Source organism: Cherax quadricarinatus, chromosome 50 (genome assembly GCF_038502225.1).
Source record: "Cherax quadricarinatus isolate ZL_2023a chromosome 50, ASM3850222v1, whole genome shotgun sequence".
Classification (NCBI taxonomy): domain Eukaryota; kingdom Metazoa; phylum Arthropoda; class Malacostraca; order Decapoda; family Parastacidae; genus Cherax; species Cherax quadricarinatus.
The window spans coordinates 17,011,559-17,024,490 of NC_091341.1; the positions used below are offsets into that span (position 1 = coordinate 17,011,559).

Consider the following 12,932-nt stretch of genomic DNA (forward strand, 5'->3'; position numbering starts at 1 on the left):
GAACAAAATTAACAAAATGAACAAAAGGGTGTAACACTTGTATCCTGGTGGTGACTGGTAGTGTCCTGGGTCGCAGTAAATGTGCTCTGAATGGCAGTAAAGTTGTCCTGGAGGCAGTAAAGTTGTCCTGGATGCTCGTAAAGTTATCTTGGGTGGCAGTAAAGTTGTCCTGGGTTACCTGGAGGTCATTCCGGGGATCAACGCCCCCGCGGCCCGGTCCATGACCAGGCCTCCCGGTGGATCAGGGCCTGATCAACCAGGCTGTTACTGCTGGCCGCACGCAGTCCAACGTACGAGCCACAGCCCGGCTGATCCGGCACTGACTTTAGGTATCTGTCCAGCTCTCTCTTGAAGGCAGCCAGGGGTTTATTGGCAATTCCCCTAATGCGTGATGGGAGGCTGTTGAACAGTCTTGGGCCCCGGACACTTATGGTGTTTTCCCTTAGTGTACTAATGGCGCCCCTACTTTTAACTGGGGGCATTTTGCATCGCCTGCCCAGTCTTTTACTTTCATAGGGAGTGATTTCTGTGTGCAGATTTGGGACCATTCCTTCCAGGATTTTCCAAGTGTAGATTATGATATATCTCTCCCTCCTGCGTTCCAACGAGTACAAGTCAAGTGCTTCCAAGCGTTCCCAGTAGTTAAGGGGCTTGACAGAACTTATACGTGCAGTTAAAAAACACTTGGAAAATCTTGGAAGGAATGGTCCCAAATCTGCACACAGAAATCACTCCCTACGAAAGTAAAAGACTGGGCAGGCGATGCAAAATGCCCCCAATAAAAAGTAGGGGCACCATTGGTACACTAAGGGAAAACACCATAAGTGTCCGGGGCCCAAGACTGTTCAACAGCCTCCCATCAAGCATTAGGGGAATTGCCAATAAACCCCTGGCTGCCTTCAAGAGAGAGCTGGACAGATACCTAAAGTCAGTGCCGGATCAGCTGGGCTGTGGCTCGTACATTGGACTGCGTGCGGCCAGCAGTAACAGCCTAGTTGATCAGGCCCTGATCCGTCGGGAGGCCTGGTCATGGACCGGGCCGCAGGGGCGTTGATCCCCGGAATAACCTCCAGGTAAGGATCTCTGTACACTCTCTAGATCTGCAATTTCACCTGCTTTGAATGGAGATGTTAATGTACAACAGTATTCCAGCCTTGAGAGAACAAGTGATTTGAAAAGGATCATCATTGGCTTGGCATCTCTCGTTTTGAACGTTCTCATTATCCATCCTATCATTTTCTTTGCACTTGCGATCGTGGCACTGTTGTGATCCTTGAAAGTGAGATCCTCAGACATTACTACTCCCAGGTCCCTTACATTATTTTTCCGCTCTATTGTATGGCCAGAGTCTGTAGTATTCTTTGTTCTAGTTATCTCCTCCAGTTCTCCATAACGGAGTAGTTGGAATTTGTCCTCATTGAACATCATATTGTTTACCGTTGCCCACTGGAAAACTTTGTTTATATCTTCTTGGAGGTTAACCGCGTCCTCAGCAGATGGCAGCCTCATGCAGATCCTAGTATCATCCGCAAAGGATGATACGGTGCTGTGGTGTATATCTCTGTCCATGTCTGATATGAGGATGAGGAATAAGATGGGGGCGAATACTGTGCCTTGTGGAACAGAGCTCTTCACTATGGCAGCCTCCGATTTAACTCTGTTGACCACTACTCTTTGTGTCCGATTTGATAGGAAGTTGAAGATCCATCTCCCCACTTTCCCAGTTATTCCTTTAGCATGTATTTTATGGGCTATTACGCCATGATCGCATTTGCCAAATGCTTTTGCAAAGTCTGTGTATATTACATCTGCATTCTGATTTTCTTCCAGTGCATCCAAGGCCACATCATAGTGATCCAGTAGTTGTGAGAGGCAGGAGCGACCTGCCCTGAACCCATGTTCCCCTGGATTGTGAAGATTTCGGGAATCCAGGTGATTTGCAATCCTGCTTCTTAGCACTCTTTCAAAGATTTTTATGATGTGGGACGTCAGAGCTATTGCTCTATAGTTCTCAGCTAATGCTTTGCTGCCACCTTTATGGAGTGGAGCTATATCTGTTGTTTTAAGTGACTGGAATTTCACCCATGTCCAAGCTCCTTCTCCATAGTGTACTTAGGGCATGCGAGAGGGGTTTCTTGCAGTTCTTAATGAATACAGAGTTCCACGAGTCTGGGCCCGGGGCTGAGTGCATAGGCATGTTGTCAATGGCTTTTTCGAAATCTATCGGAGTTAGGGTAATGTCGGAAATCTGGCATACATTTATGGAATTTTGAGGCTCATTCATGAAGAAATCATTTGGGTCGTCGATCCTCAGACTGATTAGTGGTTCACTAAACACAGAGTCGTACTGGGATTTCAATATTTCACTCATTTCCTTGTTGTCATCTGTGTAAGTCCCATCCTGTCTGAGTAAGGGCCCGATACTAGATGTGGTATTTGCCTTGTTTTTGGCAAATGATAAATATTTTGAATTTCTTTCCATTTCACTAATAGCTTTAAGCTCCTCCTGTCTCTCCTGGTTCCTGTAAGAGTCATTTAACTTAAGTTCGATAGTTTCCACTTCCCTGGTCAGCGCCTCCTTTCGTGTATCAGATATTCTAGCACTCCTGAGGAGCTCAGTGACTCTTCGTCGTCTTCTGTAGAGGGAGCGTCTTTCTCCAGTTTACTCCTGCTCTTCTTTTTTCTTAGGGGAATATGCCTAGAACGTGCTTCAGCTGCCAGGAATCATGAATGGTTTAAAAAACCGACAATTTGAAGATTGAGACACTTATACAACTTATGGGAATCTTTATTCAGGAAACGTTTCGCCACAATTCCCATATGTTGCATAAGTGTCTCAATCTTCAACTTGTCGGTTTTTAAACCATTCATCACAGCTGTCAGACACTGTAGCATCATGGGATCTTGTTACAAAGAATTCTTCAACACTTGTCCAACCTTTGGACGAAGACCTACTTCGACTAGTGGATGATACCACTATGACCCCACCTCCTCCTGCTTCGCCTCACCTCACTACAGTATATAAGCCACGTCTACGGCCCTATGCCGTAGATTGATGGACTGAACACATCGACTCCAGGCTGAGGGACTGATTACCTCAAACTACTCCTCTCCTTACGCCTTTCTACTTTGTATTGGACTGATGAAGCCACTGTGTGGCGAAACGTTTCCTGAATAAAGATTCCCATATGTAGCATAAGTGTCTCAATCTTCAGCTGCCAGGAAGTTGATCCTTTCTAGGCACTGGTTTGGATCCATTGGATCCAAACATTGGATCCATGGGTGGCATTAAAGTTGTCCTGGGTGGCAGTAAAGTTGTCCTGGGTACCTTTTTGGCAGGAAATGTGACCTGGGTGGTAATGAGGGTACCTGGGTGGCAGTAGAGATGACCTGGGTGGCAATAAGGGTACCTGGTTGGCAGTAAAGGACTCCTAGGTGGGTGGGTCGGTTGTGGGCTTCTGTGGGTGGCTGGGTGAGTGGGTGGGTTGGTGGGTGGTTGTGGGAGGGAAGGAGAGGCGGTGGGGTTGGTCGCTATCGATCCTTGAGGCTAGACGAACAACCTTTGGTTACATCCTTTACCTGGTGGTCACTGTCCGGTGTCCTTGTTGTGGTCGATGTCCAGTGAGTGTCCTTGTGGTCGCTGTCCAGTGAGTGTCCTTGTTGTGATCGCTGTCCAATGAGTGTCCTTGTGGTCGCTGTCGAGTGAGTGTCCTTGTTGTGGTCGCTGTCGAGTGAGTGTCCTTGTTGTGGTCGCTGTCCAGTGAGTGTCCTTGTTGTGGTCGCTGTCCAGTGAGTGTATTTGTTCTTGTCACTGTCGTGTGAGTATACAAGCGCTGGTCATTGTGGTGTGAGTGTACATGTCCTGGTCACTATCCTGTGAGTATACATGTCCTGGACACTGTCGTGTGAGTGTACATGTCCTGGTCACTGTCGTGTGAGTGTACATGTCCTGGTCACTATCCTGTGAGTATACATGTCCTGGTCACTGTCGTGTGAATGTTCATGTCCTGGTCACTGTTCTGTGAGTGTCCTTGTTCTGGTCATTGACACGGTCACTGCTTCAGGTCTCAAGGTTCAGGTGTTCAGTTGCAGGTGTTAATTTTTCAGGTTTCAAGTGGTGCTGCGCATCTTCAATTACCGTCGCTACATTGCTGCCTCTTATGGCAAGCTACGTGTCTCGTCACGGCTGCTCCAGCACCCAGGTGTTATGCTTACCTGTTTCAAGAATTAGCTCCCCTCCCTCCGGCCGGGTCTCCTGGTTTATAACCTGATCAATTAAACTATTAGGTAAATGGACACAGATGCAACTAGTGTGGCATTTTATTGTGGCAACGTAGTTGTATCCCTGTCCGTTTATCTACCTAACATTTTGTCGGTAATTCTACCATTATTACTAATCAAACTGATCATGGTTGTCGTAATTCCCTGTTCTTTTTAGAGCTTATTTAGCCAGTTTGATATGAATGCCTTTGTTATTTCTAGTTAAAAAAAATATTAAATATTATATGGTGTATATATCTATCCCTCAAACTTCACTTCCTGGAACACAAGCAAGAAATACAATATATATATATATATATATATATATATATATATATATATATATATATATATATATATATATATATATATATATATATATATATATATATATATTATTGTATTGTATTTCTTGCTTGTGTTCCAGGAAGTGAAGTTTGAGGGATATTAGGTACATTTTCTTGCCTTGAGTTAGTGTACATCATATTGTTTTTAGTTTATAAATTTCCTTAGTATCATTATTTACTTGGCAACTCTAGGTGATTCTTGTTATTCTTTCTTTCATTTTCAGTTGTAATAGTAATTATGATCTGCTCTCATAATTATCTAAGTACGTAGTATTTTGTTGTTCTCAAACGGATGGTGTGATTGCGTTTTATAATCTGTTTCGGTTATTAAGCTTTCTTCAGCAAGGTAGCTGAGTTTTGTCCTCGCTAAACATCATGTTTTCTGTGTCACACTGGAAGTCTTACCTTACATCGGCTTAGATTTATTGTGTCCGCGATAGATGTCACTCTCATACACTTCTGTGATTTGTGTCTTTATGTTTAATTATGTATATCATATATGAGAATGATAATAAATTTACAGTGGTTGTTGCCTGTCTCCACATTTATCCGTTCCAGTAATTTATCACTTTTTTTAGGAAAATTTTTTTATTACTTGATGAACGTGTGATCTGTACATGTATAATCTGAGAAAACAGGACTTAACATGTGTTCCTTTATTCTCCCTCATGACGCTGCTAACAAATTTTCTTAATCTATTTTCTGGTAACCTTTTATGACCTTTATTTGGTTATCACGTCTCCTTAACTAATAAGCTAACGAAAGCATTTTTAGCGTTTTCATCTTTTTTTCGTAAATCATTGTTTTTAAGCTGTTATAACCTTAAGCTTTTCCCAGGTGTGGACACCTTAATGTAAACTACTTTGTTATAGCATTTAATTATCTACATATTAGAAGTCTATTTTGAAGTTTGTCAGTGTAGTTCACTAGTTTGTTATATGTCATGTGTCAGTGTAGTTCACTAGTTTGTTATATGTCATGTGTCAGTGTAGTTCACTAGTTTGTCATGTGTCAGTGTAGTTCACTAGTTTGTTATATGTCATGTGTCAGTGTAGTTCACTAGTTTATATGTCATGTGTCAGTGTAGTTCACTAGTTTGTTATAAGTCATGTTCGATTTTTCTGGCGACAAATTATTTCTCTAGTATTATTCTTAGAACTCCCTTTTTTTTCTTTTACGCTTCAATATATTATCACAACTTGATTCTTTGTGACCTGAGTGTTTGCTGGGCCAAGTCTTGCCTTTTGACACCCTCTTAAATTTTGTCGGATAACATTACTGGTTTCCGGCCCAACCATAACTATTCTTAAATCTGCGTGGAAGTTTGCCTCTACCACTTCCTCATCCACTTTATTCAACTTCCCCATTATCCTGACTTGTATTTATGTATTCCACATGTGTGTTTCTTTCTGGTCTTCGCATTTCAGTCTGTCCGTATTAACACTATCTGTCCCTTTGAGTATATTTTATGCCGTAATAATGTCTTCCCAAGTGCTCACTTCTAGAGTTGTCAGGTTCAGTTCCTTGAACTTCTCATTGAATGCTTGATTACTCTGGAATTAATCTAGTTCCAATCTCAAGCTGTATGAGAAAAGGTAGAGTCTGTCCTACCCCTAAGGACTTGGACTAGTCGGGCTGCAAACGTTTGGACCTGTTCACACTGAGAGAGATTAGGTTCTGCCTCTGAAGGTGACTGCATGGTAAGTCCTTCTGTTGGACGGTAGGGTAAAAGCATGTGCATATATAAAAACGTCTGGGAGCTTGGCCCTAAAAGAGTTAACAGGATTACGTTTAAGTGTATACTATTTACAGATTAGTTATTTATCTGTTGCAGTTTAGGAAAGTTTTCCAGGATTTCTGGTATCTTATTTACAATGACAAAATATCTCGACATCATACAGATTGGTGTATTGTTCATCTTTTCGTTTTCGTCAATAAGTGGACAATCAAGCATTGTGTGAGAGAGAGTAGTCTGGCTCTCTTCCGCCCCATCCTCTCCCTCCTCCCCGGGGCTGCCTCTCCAGCACGTGGGGGCTAAGAGTAGACGGGGTGGGGCCAGGGCAGGGAGGACAAGGGGCAGGGTCGGGCTGAAAGGGAAGGGGTGATGTACCCGGAAACAGGTTGAGCTGGGCCAGTGTGACTGCTATCTGCACCACACCGTGTAAAGGTCAGCGGGTCACACTACGCCACGAGGGCAAGGCCGCCTCTATTTGGGTAGGGCTGAGGGAGAGGGTGAGAAGAATAAGGAAGGGGAGGTGTAAAGAAGGGACGGCAGTTGCAGGAATTGTCCAGGGAATGTAGGAATTGAAGAAGCGAGTGAAGAGAAGATAATCCAGGAGAGAGAGAGAGAGAGAGAGAGAGAGAGAGCACGAGGAAATTTGAGGTTCTGAATGAGGCCTCCGCAGTGGTGCTCTGAAGAGGAGGAAGAGGAAGTAGGAGGATGAACAGGAAGTAGGAGGAGGAGCAGAAAGAGGTGCGTCCCCCCCCCCCACACACACTCGTTAGAAGAGGAAGAAGGAGAGAAGATAATAGGAAGAGAAGGTTGGGATAAACTCCCACACTCCCGTTGGAAGAGGAAGAAGAGAAGGAAAAGAAGAAAACATGAAGCAGGAGACAAAGGAATGGTGAGCCCCCTCTCCACACTGCAGTTAGAAGAAGGGAAAACGAATGGGAGAGAAGCCACACTCAGAATGTGAGGAGAAATTGGAATGGTGAAGGGAAGAGAGGGAAAGTCGCTCCCATTACTGTATATTGGGTAGTCGGTGTTGGGCATTGGTGTGGAGGGCATCTCTTCTGTTTATAATAGAGGGCAGGAGGAGAAATAAAGAGCACTCCTTCCTTGTTTAAGTAGATGTAAGATCATATGAGGTGGATTTGAAGCGTTTGTGTAGTTGGAAGACGGAACATCACGTTGGAGGATGGTACATCAGTCTACTGTATATGTTGGAGAGAAGGTGAAGGAGCAAGTTGTGTGTTGCTGCCCTATTCTCTGTGAAAGTTACACTGGAAACAGAAGCTGTTTCCCTGTTACACAGAATGAGCTATATACATGTGGTCATAACATCACATGACTTCTGTAGCTGGAGTGAAAAGAAACAAGTGTGTCCAAGACTCAGTGGGAGCTCACCCCTTTAGAGGTGTAGATAGCCTTACCTGCTTCACCCTACCGATTTTTTTTATCTTAATATACTTACTACGACTACTGTCTCACCTCTGATTGGGACTTGATTATCAGAAGTGACCTGACTTCCAAGTGTTTGTAGAGATTAGCTCTCACGTGTTAAAATGTCACCGCGACCACCGCCAGCAGTGTATCATTTACTGTGACTGGTAAAATGTAAAGGATATTTGTACTATATTTGTATTTAAGCTCATATTTTAATTGCAGTCTAATAAGTCCTTACAGACATAAGTAGTGAGGGATTAGCAATTTTGTTAATGCTTATCCATCTTGCAGATCTGATGATCAAGTGTTGTTGAAGTTTCTTCCTGTCCTGTCCACTTGTTATTTCATGAGTTATTAAGCAGTACGGCCAGGGATACAAATTTAGAAAGGATATAGGAAAGTGCTGAGTTAGCAGTAGAGTTGTATACAATTGGCCTCATGTCAGTAAAGCTCGTATAACACTACGATAGTTGAGGAGACGTTTCATCTCACAAGAGCTGTTAATCCTATATTGAGACTGTGATAATGATTAAGACGACGCGTGCAGCAGTTGGGTATCTTTATTGATGAACCGTTTCGCCTACACAGTAGGCTTCTTAGTCAGATACAGAGGCAGCAGGTACATTAGTGAAGTGATGATGTAATCAGTCCATCAACCTTATAGAAATAGTATTTGAGGTGGTCAGTCCCTCAGCCTGGACAAGAGAATCAGTGTATACGAAACTTCAGAAATAATGAAGCCACCAATGTTCTGGACGACAGTGGTAGTGGTTACAATAGCTGTAGATACCAGACGTCAACGATTGTGTGCATCCTCCTGACTGAAGTTAAGTTTGCCTCATTGAGCTTCGTGAGGTGACTGAGAAGGTGGATGTTGAAGACACTACTGCGCATGTACGTGTGCTCTCCCTCACTTATTCTCAAGCTTCTACATGTTTCTTCACACACACAATTTTTTACATCCTCCACGTGGGATTATGAATACTTCTGCTGTAGGTTCGGCGAGTCTGATTGTTTTTTCCTGATTAGGCTTTTTAAAGACTAGGTTCTTATGACCTGTTTACTTACTACCGTCCTCCTCTGTTTAAGAGGAAACAAGCACTTCCTGCCCAAAGTGTCTGATCAGTCAGGTTAGAAAGGCTGTGTAGGCCTCCGGGCCGCAAGCAGCAGCATCCTGGTCACCAAGGAAACGCTACCTCACGTCGAACTGAGAGGGTAGAAGAATCCTGAAGCAGGTCACAGACATGTCACACACACGACTTTTGTAAGGTAAACAAGGCGAGTCAGATCCGTAGATTTTATTCTCCAAAGTAATCATGTTTGGGAGAGCAGTGTTGTGACTCGTGCGGGGAACTAATATAAAAAAAATACACGGAGACTTGTAAATGGATGTTGTTATAGGTGGATAACTGTGTGAAAACGTGAAATAATCTTGTATCTTCATTGATACATTCAGCTCGTTTCTGTATATAATTAATTTTATCTCTCTCTTGTCTTTTTTAGGCCTCTCACTCTCTTTTCTTATTTCATAAGATTGTTTTGTTTCCCTTCTTCCTCTTCCTGTCTTCATTTTTACTTTGTTTCCTCGTACCTTCTGTTATCTTTGTTCTTCCTTTCACCTGCCTCCTCTTCTTATATCTCTCCTTTCTCTTTCTTCCTCATCCCTCCCTCTCCTCCCTTATCTTTTTGTATCCATTCCTTCTCCCCGGTTTTCCCTCTTTCAGTCCCTCCGTCTTCTCTACTTCCATCATTCCACGAGTTTATCTGTCTCTTACAATATTGTTTTCATTAAGTAGAATCTTTCGTAACCCTATTTTCTTTCGCTGAATCCTGTTGCTTATCTGATATTTACCCTTCGATGCTCCCACGTTATCCGGCGCTGGCCTCCTTAATCCGTTTTCCCTATCCGGCCGGGTTTTAGAAGACGGTTTAGTAATTCGATACTTAGTTTTGTAAATCCCTTCTCTTAACCGGCCTATCCCCGGCGTACTCTTGACTATGCCGCTGGTATTTGAAGTGAGCCTCTCTCTCTCTCTCTCTCTCTCTCTCTCTCTCTCTCTCTCTCTCTCTCTCTCTCTCTCTCTCTCTCTCTCTCTCTCTCTCTCTCTCTCTCTCTTTATCTCTCTCTCTCTATCTGGAATGGCCACTATCTTGAACATTATGTGCTTAATTGTTCATTTACTGAGAAATATAGTGATAGTATAATAACCTATATGACATATCAAGATATCTTATTAATGAAAATAAGATACCAGATATATTAAGCAAATTTCCTAAATTTGCTTGTAACAGATAAGTAAACTGTAGATATAAATCCAGATGTAATCCTGTTAACCTTTTTGGGGCCTAATTCCTAGGTCTTTTGTGTATCCCTATGTTCTTGCGTTACTGTCCACAGGATGGATATGGATTGCACAATAAACTAGCCACATCGATGGCAAAATCTAAACCTAAAAGTCTTTATCTGGAGTTCTTTTCGTAGAGTTTTCACGTCATCTGGTTTTTGTTTGGTATAATCAGTGTTTTTTTTCTTTCCTCTCCTTAACTCTCACACCTAAATACACGATAGTCCTTAATCTAGAAAGTAGATATGGTTTACCTAGATAATTCACGATAGTCTTTAATCTAGATATAGATAGCTCTTAGCAGATAGCCTCGGTGCGGACTTAAAAGTCAACTGCTGTCTGTCTCTCCAATGTTCTTGTAGTGATAGCCTCCTCCTGAATCGTATTGTATCCGGCACATCGCTACGATATAACTGCAGTTTCTGATTGACTACAGTTTTTGGGGTATCTGACTCTCTTGGAGTATTGGTACCCAGCTGGACTCTCTGGTACTGCACTCCCTTGGTCGGCCTCAGTATTATATTATCCGTAACTCACAATCTCGGATGTGTTAGATGACTTGGCATCCGGCAATCATGATTAATTATCCAGTTTGTAACTTGATAACGATCCTTCCTGGATCGTTATCAGGTTGCAACATGGTAGTGATCCAGGAAGGATCGTTATCTGTTCACGACTAAATAGTGATCCAAGAAGGATCGTTATCTGGTCACGACCAGATAGTGATCCAGGAAGGATCATTATTAAGTCGCAACTTGGCAGTGATCCAGGAAGGATAGTTATCAAGTCGCAACTGGGTAGTAATCCAGAAAGAATTGTTATAAAGTCACAACTTGGTAATGATCCAAGATGGGGCGAGACGTTGTCTAGTTTGATCTACAATCTGTGGATTAGTTGAGTTGATCTAGCCACCATATAGTGACTTGAATTCTTCTTAGTGTTGTATATGCTTGTATGACTGACTTTCCTACTGTTATTGGGCAGTGTCTGTTGGGCAGTAGATGTGGGTTTAGGCAGTGTGGTTACGTTCCCAAGGGTTATTGGGCAGTAAATATGGGTTTAGGTAGCGTGGTTGAGTGCCCAAGGGTTATTGGGCAGTAGATGTGGGTTTAGGCAGCGTGGTTACGTTCCCAAGGGTTATTGGGCAGTAGATGTGGGTTTTGGGCAGCATTCTTACGTTCCCAAGGGTTTTTGGGCAGTAGATGTGGGTTTAGGCAGCGTGGTTGCGTTCCCAAGGGTTATTGGGCAGTAGATATGGGTTTAGGTAGTGTGGTTAAGTGCCCAAGAGTTATTGGGGAGTAGATGTGGGTTTTGGGCAGCGTGGTTGCGTGCCCAATGGTTATTGGGCAGTAGATGTGGGTTTAGGCAGCGTGGTTACATTCCCAAGGGTTATTGGGCAGTAGATGTGGGTTTTGGGCAGTGTGGTTGCGTGCCCAAGGGTTATTGGACAGTAGATGTGGGTTTAGGTAGCGTGTCCAAGGCCTCTGCCTCAAACACACTCATTAAAACTTATCTTCCAAACTTGTGCTTTCTTCGCTTACTTTTTTTCCCCCCTTCAACTTTCTCCCGTTCTTTACAGTTTTATCAGTTTTTTCTCGCTCGCATCTCTCTCTTTCTCTCTCTCTTTTCTTTCATACAACTTTCTTTCCCTCAGACACTCTCGTACAACTTTCATTCAAACTTTCTCCCACTCAATCTCGTCCCTCTCAGCTTTCTCCAAAGTCTGACAACTTTCTCTCTCCTCAAAACTCTTAGCAACACTCCCTCGCTCCTTAAAACTTTCTCTGGCCTCTCACAACCTTTTTTCGATACTCTCACAACTGTAATTCGGCTTTCGTTTTTCACTTCCCAACTTTCTCTAAGGTTCTTACAACTTTCTCCCACTTCCCCCACTCACAACTTTCGCGCCTCACAACTTTATCTTCGTACAACTCTCTCACACAAGTCACAACTTTGTCCAACTTAGAACTTTCCACTATAGGGTCTCAACTTTCTCTCTCTCTCTCTCTCTCTCTCTCTCTCTCTCTCTCTCTCTCTCTCTCTCTCTCTCTCTCTCTCTCTCTCTCTCTCTCTCTCTCTCTCTTTCCTCTCCTCTCTCTCTTCATTGGCGGTCACTGGAGGCAGCAACCTCCGTCCCTAACTTAATGCTAAGCTAGTGGTGACACTTTTGCCCAATGAACTTTTATTTTGCTGAACGTTTCTCTCTCTTCAGGTCTCTTATCGAGTCTTAACACCAGGGCAATTAGACCATAATGTTCGTAGATAATTAGCGGGGTTCTGGTATTGCCTAATTTCAAACTAGGTGGTTCTTAGTTTCCAACTTAAGCGTCAGTGTCCCAAGACTCCCACTTCAGTCGTAGTTCCAATACTCCTACTTTGGACAAGGTCTTAGTGTGGTCCCAACACTCCCGAGCTTGGACATCAAGGTTTTCGTGTGGTCCAAACACTCCCGAGCTTGGACATCAAGGTCTTAGTGTGGTCCCAACACTTCCCACCTAGGACATCAAGGTCCCAGAGCGGTCCTAACACACACACACACACACACACACACACACACACACACACACACACACATCAAGTCTACTTCAGACATCGAGTCGCTTTACATACCAAAGACCCAGCCAACGTGGTCCCACCATCAGAAATATCCCGGTGTTGTCCCGAGCGAGGCCGTGGTCCCAACTTTTCCATTTGGCGGTCCGTGGTGCACCTTTTACCAGACGTCCTCTTGGGACCCTCCCCCTCCCCCTGCAACACCCGCATTTTCCTTGCAAGTTTTCCTGGCAGCGGTTTCCTGCCTGTGACGTCACGCAA

At 43.5% G+C, this 12,932-nt stretch overlaps 1 protein-coding gene across 9 annotated transcripts in view; it reads left to right on the plus strand.

Annotated features, from left to right (window-relative positions):
* Window positions 1-12,932, plus strand: part of Hsepi (D-glucuronyl C5-epimerase) — a 607,106-nt gene that overhangs the window by 295,351 nt on the left and 298,823 nt on the right. The gene's annotated exons all lie outside the window — the stretch shown is intronic.